The sequence below is a fragment of the Mobula birostris genome, chromosome 16 (assembly GCF_030028105.1).
Source record: "Mobula birostris isolate sMobBir1 chromosome 16, sMobBir1.hap1, whole genome shotgun sequence".
Taxonomy (NCBI): domain Eukaryota; kingdom Metazoa; phylum Chordata; class Chondrichthyes; order Myliobatiformes; family Myliobatidae; genus Mobula; species Mobula birostris.
The window spans coordinates 26,198,350-26,210,773 of NC_092385.1; the positions used below are offsets into that span (position 1 = coordinate 26,198,350).

The 12,424-nt window shown below is 45.3% G+C and overlaps 1 protein-coding gene across 6 annotated transcripts in view; it reads right to left on the reverse strand.

Annotated features, from left to right (window-relative positions):
* The window catches only part of LOC140211069 (protein FAM3C-like), a 58,677-nt gene that overhangs the window by 39,008 nt on the left and 7,245 nt on the right, over positions 1-12,424 (reverse strand). For 4 of the 6 annotated variants that reach the window (XM_072280485.1, XM_072280481.1, XM_072280484.1 and 1 more), the window contains one exon: positions 2,502-2,554. The gene's annotated coding sequence lies outside the window, so the exon portion shown is untranslated. Of the gene's footprint in view, positions 1-2,501; positions 2,555-3,416; positions 3,606-12,424 lie in introns of those variants that run through there. The other 2 variants (XM_072280482.1, XM_072280486.1) reach the window with 2 other exon arrangements.

Genomic DNA, 12,424 nt, shown 5'->3' on the forward strand with positions numbered 1-12,424 from the left:
TTAGTGTGCAAACTTAAAGCACACGGTATTGGGGGTAAGGTATTGATGTGGATGGAGAATTGGTTAGCAGACAGGAAGCGAAGAGTGGGAATAAACGGGACCTTTTCAGAATGGCAGGCGGTGACTAGTGGGGTACCGCAAGGCTCAGTGCTGGGGCCCCAGTTGTTTACAATATATATTAATGACTTGGATGAGGGAATTAAATGCAGCATCTCCAAGTTTGCGGATGACACGAAGCTGGGTGGCAGTGTTAGCTGTGAGGAGGATGCTAAGAGGATGCAGAGTGACTTGGATAGGTTGGGTGAGTGGGCAAATTCATGGCAGATGCAATTTAATGTGGATAAATGTGAAGTTATCCACTTTGGTGGCAAAAATAGGAAAACGGATTATTATCTGAATGGTGGCCGATTAGGGAAAGGGGAGGTGCAACGAGACCTGGGTGTCATTATACACCAGTCATTGAAAGTGGGCATGCAGGTACAGCAGGCGGTGAAAAAGGCGAATGGTATGCTGGCATTTATAGCGAGAGGATTCGAGTACAGGAGCAGGGAGGTACTACTGCAGTTGTAAAAGGCCTTGGTGAGACCACACCTGGAGTACTGATTTTAAACGCAAACAACAGGAATTCTGCAGATGCTGGAAATTCAAGCAACACACATCAAAGTTGCTGGTGAACGCAGCAGGCCAAGCAGCATCTGTAGGAAGAGGTGCAGTCGACGTTTCAGGCTGAGACCCTTCGTCAGGACTAACTGAAGGAAGAGTGAGTAAGGGATTTGAAAGTTGGAGGGGGAGGGGGAGATCCAAAATGATAGGAGAAGACAGGAGGGGGAGGGATAGAGCCAAGAGCTGGACAGGTGATAGGCAAAAGGGGATACGAGAGGATCATGGGACAGGAGGTCCGGGAAGAAAGACAAGGAGGGGGGACCCAGAGGATGGGCAAGAGGTATATTCAGAGGGACAGAGGGAGAAAAAGGAGAGTGAGAGAAAGAATGTGTGCATAAAAATAAGTAACAGATGGGGTACGAGGGGGAGGTGGGGCCTTAGCGGAAGTTAGAGAAGTCGATGTTCATGCCATCAGGTTGGAGGCTACCCAGAAGGAATATAAGGTGTTGTTCCTCCAACCTGAGTGTGGCTTCATCTTTACAGTAGAGGAGACCGTGGATAGACATGTCAGAATGGGAATGGGATGTGGAATTAAAATGTGTGGCCACTGGGAGATCCTGCTTTCTCTGGCGGACAGAGCATAGATGTTCAGCAAAGCGGTCTCCCAGTCTGCGTCGGGTCTCGCCAATATATAAAAGGCCACATCGGGAGCACCGGACGCAGTATATCACCCCAGTCGACTCACAGGTGAAGTGTTGCCTCACCTGGAAGGACTGTTTGGGGCCCTGAATGGTGGTAAGGGAGGAAGTGTAAGGGCATGTGTAGCACTTGTTCCGCTTACACGGATAAGTGCCAGGAGGGAGATCAGTGGGGAGGGATGGGGGGGACGAATGGACAAGGGAGTTGTGTAGGGAGCAATCCCTGCGGAATGCAGGGGGGGGGGGGGAGGGAAAGATGTGTTTAGTTGTGGGATCCTGGAGTATTGTGTGCAGTTTTGGTCCCCTAATCTGAGGAAAGACATCCTTGCCATAGAGGGAGTACAAAGAAAGTGCACCAGATTGATTCCTGGGATGGCAGGACTTTCATATGAAGAAAGACTGGATGAACTGGGCTTGTACTCGTTGGAATTTAGAAGATTGAGGGGGGATCTGATTGAAACGTATAAAATCCTAAAGGGATTGGACAGGCTAGATGCAGGAAGATTGTTCCCGATGTTGGGGAAGCCCAGAACGAGGGGTCACAGTTTGAGGATAAAGGGGAAGCCTTTTAGGACCGAGATTAGGAAAAACTTCTTCACACGGAGAGTGGTGAATCTGTGGAATTCTCTGCCACAGGAAACAGTTGAGGCCAGTTCATTGGCTATATTTAAGAGGGAGTTAGATATGGCCCTTGTGGCTACGGGGGTCAGGGAGTATGGAGGGAAGGCTGGGGCGGGGTTCTGAGTTGGATGATCAGCCATGACCATAATAAAGGGCGGTGCAGTCTCGAAGGGCCGAATGGCCTACTCCTGCACCTATTTTCTATGTTTCTATGTTTCTAGTGTATGTAAGGTTAACAGATCTGCAGGACTTCTAAAAATACCATCTTTAATAAATTGAATAAGCAAAGAGACATCTGTTCAACTAAAACAATAGTTTTATCATTGGCTTAATGATGTATTTTGCACCAATATTTTCGTTCAGTTTTTTGTCTGGTAGATTTTGTTAAATATTTCTCTCTGAGTGAAGATTTTCCTAACTTGTGCTTTAGTTTTACATTCTTCAGTCAGGAGGTAAGGAAATCTAAGGCGTTCATTCAAAAATAATGAAGCAACAGTAATATTTTGTCTAAATCTCAAAATTTTCTAGCGTAAATAGTTAAAAAAATCTGGAAATATTCAGCAACATTATTGTACTTACCTTTAGAGGTCGAGATTAAATTTGTCTTCCAAATGATGTTACTGCATAGAATCCTGTTGAAATTAATTGAGGAATTGTTCAAAGAAAACTGACCACAAATGTCTCACTGTCACACCTTGACTACAGGCCAATTCTGATTCAGAATCTCAATCACATTATTGCCAGTACATAAAATATCCCAGAAATGATGAAACACAGGGCAATACCATAACAGGCAGCACAACTGCAACCAACAATTTACAAGACAATAGTACAAACAGCCATGTGCGATCGGCACCGAGCAGAACGGCCACATGCACAGAAGTTAATAATCAAACTTAAATAAATGTGAACATATGAACAGACTCAATAAGTATCAACAATTCAGAAGAAAATATGATGTCAAACCATGTGGTGTTGATCCTAAACTGAGACTTTACATTTACAGGTACTTGGAGGATTGATTAGCTAAGTAGCATTACTTTATTCTCTAGTCATCTTGCTGAGTACATGATTTTCGTATTTACAAAGTCATCACAAGAGAATGCTTGTACTTATGTGTGGAATCTCCCACTGTGGACAGGAGTGATTGATTATACAAACATTTCCCACATTTCTGTAAGAAGTTTGCTATGTTGCTGCAAATAGTGTTGTAAGTCAATGAACCCAGCTCAAAGCAAACACTGCAGTGCACAACAACAACAAATTGTAGAAGCCCGTGCCAAGTAATTAATGTTTGAGGCTTCAGGAGGACATACATACTGTATGTTAGCAAGTAAAAATCAAAGAACTATAGATGCTGGGAATCTGAAATAAAAACAGAAAATTCAGGACCTGTGGGGAAAAAAAACTATTTTTTTCAGCTCAGAGACCCCTCATCAGCATTTTTGGCTTTTGTTTCAGCTTCACATCTGTAAATATTAATATTTCACTTACTTGTTGAATTCACTGCCACCTCTCTTCCAGGAGTGCTTAATCTGAAGGTGTTCTACACTGATCCATGAATGTCTCTCTTGCCTTGTTCATTTTCTCAGGCGTCTCATTCCCATGTTGTCTGTGAGAACCTGTTCACCAAAACCCGTTTCTACAGTACATCTCTCTCCTAGGCACATTTATCCTGCTCCAACTTATCACTTAATAATTCCAACTGAAATTTCATCTTTCACAATTTGGACCCACCCATGTTCAAAGGTATGTTGAAACTTTAAAAAGTTGCTTGAAGACCTGGTGTTGTAATATTTCTGTTGCGTAACACACAAACAAATAACTAATCTTAACGTGCTAGTATTGTTTAATATAGTATTTACATTGATTGCTATAACTCCAGTTACTGAGGGAACTGCACTATATTGAAAGTCAAACCAGGGTAGGACATACACAGGAATAACAATGGTCTGGGTAGTTTTGTAGAACAGAGGGACGTGGGCGTACAAGCACATAGTTCCTTGAAAATAGTAACACAACTACACATGGCAATGAAGGTAATTGGCATGCTGGCCTTCAGCATAGAGTCATAGAACACTACAGCACAGAAACAGATCCTTCGGCCCATCTAGTTAGTGCATGAATCATTAATTTTCCTAGTCCTATCGACCTGCATCTGGACCATAGCCGTCCATGTCTCTCACATCCATGTACCTATACAAATGTTGAAATTGACCCTGCATCCATCACTTGCACTGGCAACTCATTCCACACTGTCACCATCCTTTGAGTGAAAAAAATTCCCCTACATGTTCTCCTTAAACATTTCATTGTTCTCCTTCACCCCATGACCTCTAGTTGTAGTCTCATCCAACCTCAGTGGAAAAAGCCTGCTTGCATTTACCCTGTATATACCCCTCATACCCTGTGTATTCCTCTATGAAATCTCACCTCAGTCTTCCAGAGAATGAAGTTCTAGCCTATTGAACCTTTCCCTATAACTCAGGACATCAAGTCCCGGCAACATCCTTGGAAATGTTCTCTGTATTCTTTCAGTCTCATTGACACCTTTCCTGTAGGTAGGTGACCAAAATTTCACACAATGCTCCACATTAGGCCTCAGCAATGTCTTATAAAACATCCACAAAACATACCAGCTCCTGTGCTCAGGATTTATGAAGGCCAATGTGCCAAAAGCTTTCTTTACAACCCTACGTACCCGTGCGCCACTTTCAAGGAATTATGGATCTGTATTCCCAGATCCCTCTGTTCTACTGCATTCCTCAGTCCCCTACTGCACACCATATAAGACCTACCCTGGTTGGTCCTCCCAAAGTGTAACACCTCACAGTTGTCTACATTAAGTTCCATCTGCTATTTTCTAGTCCATTTTCACAGCTGGTCCAGATCCTGCTGCAAGCTTTGATAGTCTTCCTCGCATCCAGTACACCCCCAATCTTGGTGTCATTCACAAATTTGCCGACATACCTTACCATATTAACATCCAGATTGTTCATATAGATGACAAACAACAATGGACGCAGCACTGATCACTGCAGCACACCACTTCAGTCAGAGAGGCAACGATCTATAACCACACTCGACTTCTTCTGCGAAGTCAATGTTTGATCTAATTTACTGCCTTATCTTGAATGCCAGGCAACTGAACCTTCCTGACGAACCTCCCACACGAGACCTGTCAAGTGCCTTGCTAAAGCTCACATAAATAACATCCACTGCCTTGCCTTCATCGACTTTCCCGGTAGCTTCCATGAAAAACTCTATAAGATTGGTTAGACACAACCTACCACACAGAGTCATGAAGACAATCCTTCTGAGGAGACAGATCTCAAAGTTGCATACTGTATTTGAACTTTGGTAATAAATGTAATTTGAACTTTGAACTTAATCTGTCCCTGTCTATGTCGCATCCGGAATTATTTCCAGTTAGCGGACGATTCCCTTCACGCCGTTCTAACATACTGGGAAATCGCGTACGAGGCAAGTTGCAACAGTGGTTTGCCATTGCCTTCTGCTGAGTGAGTTTTTTTTTTAAAGAGATCACCAGCTCTTGCCTGTCTATACAAATACTTACATGTCTGTTCCCTTAGAATGCCTTCCAACAACTTTCTCCTTACTGACTGCAGGCTCACCGGCCTATAATTTCCTGGATTATTCTCAGAGGCTTTCTTAAACTACGGAACAACATAGCTATCTCCAATCCTCCAGCACCTCACCTGTGGCTAAGGATGTTTTAACTATCTCGTCTGGGGTCCCTGCATTTTCTGCACTAGCTTCCCACAGGTTCTGAGGGAACACATTGTCAGGCCCTGGGAATTTATCCATCTCAATTTACCTACAATTTACCTAAAGGTAGCAAACACCTCCTCTTCAAGTACCTCATTTATCCTCGTCTGCCTACACCTGCCATGTTCCTCCTTCTTTTTCTTAACCAGGCCCTCAATATCTCTTGAAAACCAAGGTTCTCTAAACCTGTTATCTTCACCTTTTATTCTTACAGGAACCATGCTAACTCTTTACTCTCAAAATTTCACTTTTGAGGGCCTTCTACTGACCAAGTACATCTTTGCCAGAAAACAGCCTGTCCCAATCCACACTTGCCAGATCCTTTCTGATACCACCAAAATTGGCCTTTCTCCAATTTATAATCTCTACCCGAGGACCAGACCTAATCTTTTCCATATTTGCCTTGAAACTAATGGCATTATGATCACTAGGTGTAAAGTGTCCCCCTTCACAAAGTTCTGTCACCTGCCCTGTCTCATTCCATGAAAGGAGATTTAGTAACACACACAGAATGCTGGAGGAACTCAGCAGGCCAGGCAGCATCAATGGAAGAAATCAGTTGACGTTTTGGGCTGAGACCCTTCAGCCGGATTGGAGTAAAAAAGGTTGAGGAGTAGAGTTAAAAGGTGGGAGGGGAAGGAGACGCACAATTTGATAGGAGAAATTGGGAGAGAGAAGGGTAACGTAAAGAGCTGGGAAGTTGATTGGTGAAAGAGATACAGGGCTGGAGAAGGGGAAGTCTGATAGGAGAGGACAGAAGGCCCTAGAAGAAAGAAAAGAGGGGGGGGGGAGCACCAGAGGGAGGCGATGGGCAGGCAAGGAGGAAAGGTGAGAGAGGGAAAAGTGGATGGGGAAAGGTGAAGGAAAGGAGGGAGGGAGGTCCATAACTGGAAGTTCCAGAAATCAATGTTCATGCGATCAGGTTGGAGGATACCCAGACAGAATATAAGGCGTTGTTTCTCCACCCTGAGTGTGGCCTCATCATGACAGTGGATAGACATATTGGAATGGGAATGGGTGGCCACTGGAAGATCCCGCTTATTCTGACAGACGGAGCATAGGTGTTCAGTGAAGCAGTCTCCCGATCTACACCAAGTCTCACCAATAAACTAGAGGTCACACCGGGAGCACTGGACACACTGTTTGATCCCAACAGACTCAGAGGTGAAGTGTCGCCTCACCTGGAAGGACTGTTTGGAGCCCTGAATGGGAGTGAGGGAGGAGGTGTAGAGGTAGGTGTAGCAATTGTTCCGCTTGCAAAGATAAGTGCCAGGAGGGAGATCTGACTGAGTTCCTCTGGTATTTTGTGTACATTGCTTGGATTTCCAGCATCTGTAGATTTTCTCTTGTTTGTGATTAGTCCCAACATGTTCGACCTTTTGATTCCTGACTTGTACGTAGGCTTAACAACATCTTTCTCCAAAACCTATTCTAGAGTTCTGGTTCTATCTGGTCTAGAATTCTAGTTCCCATCCTGCCGAAACTCTAATTTAACACCCCCCACCCCTGTATAGCAGTAGCAAACCTTCCTGCTACAATATTAGTCCCCCTCCAGTTCAGGTACAAACCATTCCCTCTGTATAGGTCCCATCTTGCCTGGAAGAGAGCCCAATGATCCAAAAATCTGAAGTCCTCCCTCCTATACCAACTCCTTAGTCATGTGTTAAGCTGTGTGATCTTCCTACTTCTGTCCTCACCAGCACGTGGCATGGGTAGCAATCCTGAGAGAACTCTGAAGGTCCTGTCCCTTAACTTAGCATCTAACTTCCTGAACTCACTTTGCAAGATCTCGCCACCCACGCGACCCATGTCGTTGGTACCGAGCGGACCACAGCCCTCGCAATCAAGAATGCTGCGGACTCAGTCCAACATGTCCCTGACCCTGGTGCCCAGGAGGCACCAAACCATCCGGGAATCTTGTTGTTGTCTGCAGAATCTACATTCCATTCCCCAAACCAACAAATCCGCTATCACTACTGCTCACCTCTTCTCCTGTCTTCCCTTATGAGCCATAGAGCCAGATTCAGTACCAGATACCTGACCACTGTGGCTTTCCTCCGCGAGGTCATCCTCCCACACCCCGCACCCCCAACAGTATCCAAACCTGTTGTTCTGATGTATGGGTGGTCTATCCCCTTTCTGCTTCCTGATGGCCATCCATTTACCTTTGTCTCTTTTGTGTGCAGAAGTCAGGTACTGAGTGTAGAATTGGGAATGCTATACCCTTGATTCTTCCAGTGTCTCAGACGGCTACGTCAATGAGAAATGCACTTGGCTGCAGTTCCTTACTGGCCATGTTAGGAAACTGGAGCTGAAGCTCGACGTCCATCTTTGAGAATGAGTTGGTATTTCGGAGCTTCAGGGAGTCACGCCTAAGTTAAAGGTGGCCGGTGATTGTGTAGCAGCCAGGAGAGGGATAGGGAATAGTCAGACAACGCAGCGTGCCCTTGTAGCCACCCCCCTCAATGACAAGTGTTATGGATGCTGTTACTCTGTGGATACTTGGGAGGGATGACTTTCCAAGGGAAAGCTGAAGGTCTTTGGCAATGAGCCTGGTTCTGCGGCTCAGAAGAGAAGAGGGGAGAAGTGGAGAGAGGTAGTGAAAAGGGATTCAACAGGCAGGAAATTCTGTGAAAGAGATCCCGGATATCATGTTACTTCCCAGGTGCCAGGGTCCGAGATCAGGTCCACAGCATTCTTAAGGGGGAGGGTGATCAGTCAGAAGTCATGGCGCATATTGATACCTACAAAATAGCAAGGAAAAGAGATGAGGTCCTAAAGGGAGAAGGCTAAGACGCAGGTCCTCAAGCAAAGTAGTCTCCGGATTGCTGCCTATACCATGAAGGTAAGAATAGGATGATATGACAGATGACTCTGTGGCTTAAGAATTGCTGCAGGGGCAGGGGTTTTGATGTGTCGATCATTTGGATCTCTTCTGGAGAAGTTGCGACCTGTACAAAAGGGACAAGTGACAATGGAGCCCGAGGGGGACCAATGTCCTTGCGGTCAGGTTTTCTAGAACTGTTTGGGAAGGTTTTAACAAATTTGGTAGAGGATAGGAACCATAGAGATAGGTCAGAGGATGGAGCAGTTGGTGTAATGGTAGATGCAATATATAGAGAAAAGGATAGGCAGTAGGTAGGGCGTAATTCAGTCAGCAAGATGGTTTGAAAAATGTCTACTTTAATGTGATAAGTATCAGGAACAAGGGTGATCAATGTAGAGAACGAACCTATACATGGAACAATGACATTGTGGCCATTACATTGGCTGTCACAAGGGCAGGAATGGCTGCTGGATGTCCAGGAGTTTGGCTATCTCAAGAGAAATTGAGGTAGAAGTGAAAGAGGAGGGTGGAGAGTGGCATTGCTAATCAGGGATAGTATCACAACTTAAAAACAGAGAACATCGATTGACAACTGAGTCAGTGTGGGTGGAAGAAGGAAACAGGAAGGGAGCAACCACGCTATTGGGAGTATTCTATGGACCCCTCAATGGCCTCAGAGACACCGAGGAGCAGAATGTGTGGCAGATTTTGGAAGGGTATAAAAATAACAGGGTTGTTGTCATGGGTGACTTCAACTTCCCTGAAACTGATTGGCACCTCCTTCGGATGGGCAGAATTTGTTAGATCTGTCCAATAAGATTTCCTGACACCTTGTATTCAGTCTGGGTAGCCTCCAACCTGACATCAATGAACATCGATTTCTCTAACTTGCAGTAATTTCTCCCCCTTCCCCTTCTCTCTTGTCCCCTTCTCCATACTGGCTCCTGTCTTACCACCTTCTCTTCTGCTCACTTGCCCATCACCTCCCTCTGGTGAGCCTTTCTCCCATGGTCCGTTCTCCTCTATCAAATTCCTTCTTCTTCAGCCCTTTACCTTTTCCACCTAGAACCTCCCAGCTTCTCGCTTCATCCACTCTCCACCAACCACCTACCTTCCACTTACCTGGCTTTTACCCCTTCCCCTCCCTCCCACTCTCATCATTCTGGCTTCTTTCCCTTTCTTTCCTGTCCTGATGAAGGGTCTTGGCTGAAATGTTGACTGTTTTCCCTCTCATAGATAGCTGCCTGACCTGCCGAGTTCCTCCGGCATTCTGGGTTGGGGGATTTGTTACAAATTTAAAAGGGGACACAATTACAAAACAAGTAGATTTCAAACAATTTTCATATTAGTAGAGAACAGAGGAGTATGATGGGCAGATATTTGCCGTCAAAGCATCATAGAAATGTACTGCCCAGGAACAGGTTCTTCAGCCCGTCCACTCTGTGCTGAACCATTTAAGCTGCCTACTCCCATCGACCTGCACCCAGATCATGGCCCTCCCTACCCATCCCATCCATAGACCTATCCAAACTTCTCTTCAGTGTTGAAATTGAGCTCACATGCATCACTTGCACTGGACGCTCATTCCTCACTCTCACTGCCCTCTGAGTGAAGATGTTTCCCCTCATGATCCCCTTGAACCTTTCACCTTTCACCCTTAACCCATGATCTCTACTTTTAGTCCCACCAACCTCAGTGGAAGAAGCCTGCTTACATTTACCCTATCTATACCCCTCATAATTTTGTATACCTCTATCAAATCTCTTCTCAATTTTCTACAGTCTAAGGATAAATTTAAATTTTCTCACCTACCACCCAGTCAGCCTCTGCGTCCAGCATATAATTCTCCGTACCTTCCGCCAACTCCAACAGGATCCCACCACCAAGCACATCTTTCCCTCCCATCTCCCACTTTCTGCTTTCCACTGGGATCACTTTCTACACGACTCCCTTGTCCATAATCCCTCCTCACTGATCTCCCTCCTGGCACTTGTCCTTGCAAGTGGAACAAGTGCTACACCTGCCCCTACATCTCTTCCCTCATTACCATTCAGGGCCCAAAACAGTCCTTCCAGTTGAGGCGACACTTCACCTATGAGTCTTTTGAGGTCATATATTGTATCGGGTGCTCCTGGTGTGGACTCCTGTATATCGGTGAGACTCAACATAGATTGGGAGAATTCTTTGCTGAGCACCTATGCTCCATCCACCAGAAAAAGCGGTATTTCCCAGTGACACCCATTTTAATTACACTTCCCATTTCCATTCCCATTCCGACTCGTCAGTCCATGGCCTCCTCTACTGTTGCAATGAGGCCGCATTCAGGTTGGAGGAGCAATACCTTATATTCCGTCTGTGTAGCCTCCAAACTAATGGCATAAACATTGATTACTTGAACTTCTGGTAATGACCCCCTTCCTCTCCTTCACCATTACCCAACTCCCTTTTCCCCTCTCACCTTATCTCCTTGTAGGCCCATCATCTCCCTCTGGTGCTCCTCCCCATTTTCTCTCTTCCATGACCTTCTGTCCTCTCCTATTAGATTCCCTGTTCTCCAGCCCTGTATCTCTTTCACCAATCAACTTCCCAGCTCTTTACTTCACCCTTCCCCATCCTAGTTTCACCAATCACCTTGTGTTTCTTCCTCCCCTTCCTCCACCTTCTTCCTTTCACTCCTCACCCTTTTTTCTCCAGTCCTGATGAAAGGTCCTGGTGTGAAACATCAACTGTACTCTTTTCCATAGATGCTGCCTGGCCTGCTGAGTTCCTCCAGCATTTTGTGTGTGTTGCTTGGATTTCCAGCATCTGTAGACTTTCTCTTGTTTGCGATTAGCTTACCAACATCTTGTACAACTTGAACATAATATTCCATCTCCTGTACTCAATAGTTTGATTTATGAAGGCCAATGTGCCAAGATCTTTCTTTATGACCCTGTCTACCTGTGCTGCCACTTTATGTGAATTATGGACCTGTATTCCTAGGTCACTTTGTTCCATAGCACTCCTCGGTGCCCTGCAGTTCATGGTGTAAGACCTACCGAAGTGCAACACTTCACTCTTGTCTGCCTTAAATTCCATCTGCCGTTTCTCAGCCCGTTTTTCCAGCTGGTCCAGAAGCAACTGCAAGCTCTGGTAGTCTTCCTCAAGTCCACTACACCTCAGTCTTGGTCTCATCTGAAAATGTGCTGATCCAGTTTACCATGTTATCATCCAGTTCATTGATTTGGAATGCACAATAATGGACCCAGCACTGATCCCTGATGCACTCCACTAGTCACAGTCCTCCAGTCAGCAAGGCAACCATCTACTACCACTCTCTGGCTTCTCCCACAAATCCAATGTCTAACCCAAGTTACCACCTCATCTTGAAAGCTTATCGACTGAACCTTCTTGACCAACCTCCCATGCGGGACCTTGTCAAATGCCTTGCTAAGGTCCATGTATGTTACATCCACTGCCTTGCCTTTATCAACTTTGCTGGTAACTTTCTTGAAAGATTGGTTGTACATAACCTACCATGCACAAAGCCATGCTGACCATCCTTAATCAGTCCATGTCTATCCAATACTTATACACAGTCCCTTAGAATACCTTTCAATAACTTTCCTGATGCCATTACTGATGTCAGGTTGACCAGTCTACACGTAATATCCTTGTTTATTCTTAGAGACTTTCTTTAACAGTGGAACAACATTAGCTATCCTCCAGTCCTCTGGTACCTCTCCTGTCACCAAGGATGATTTACGTATCTCTGCTAGGGCCCTTGTGATTTCTGCCCTTGTCTCCCACAGGGTCCTAGGGTACACCTTGTTAGGCTTTGGGCATTTATCCACTCGAATTTGCCTCAAAACAGCAAACACCTCCTCCTCTATAATCTGTACAGGGC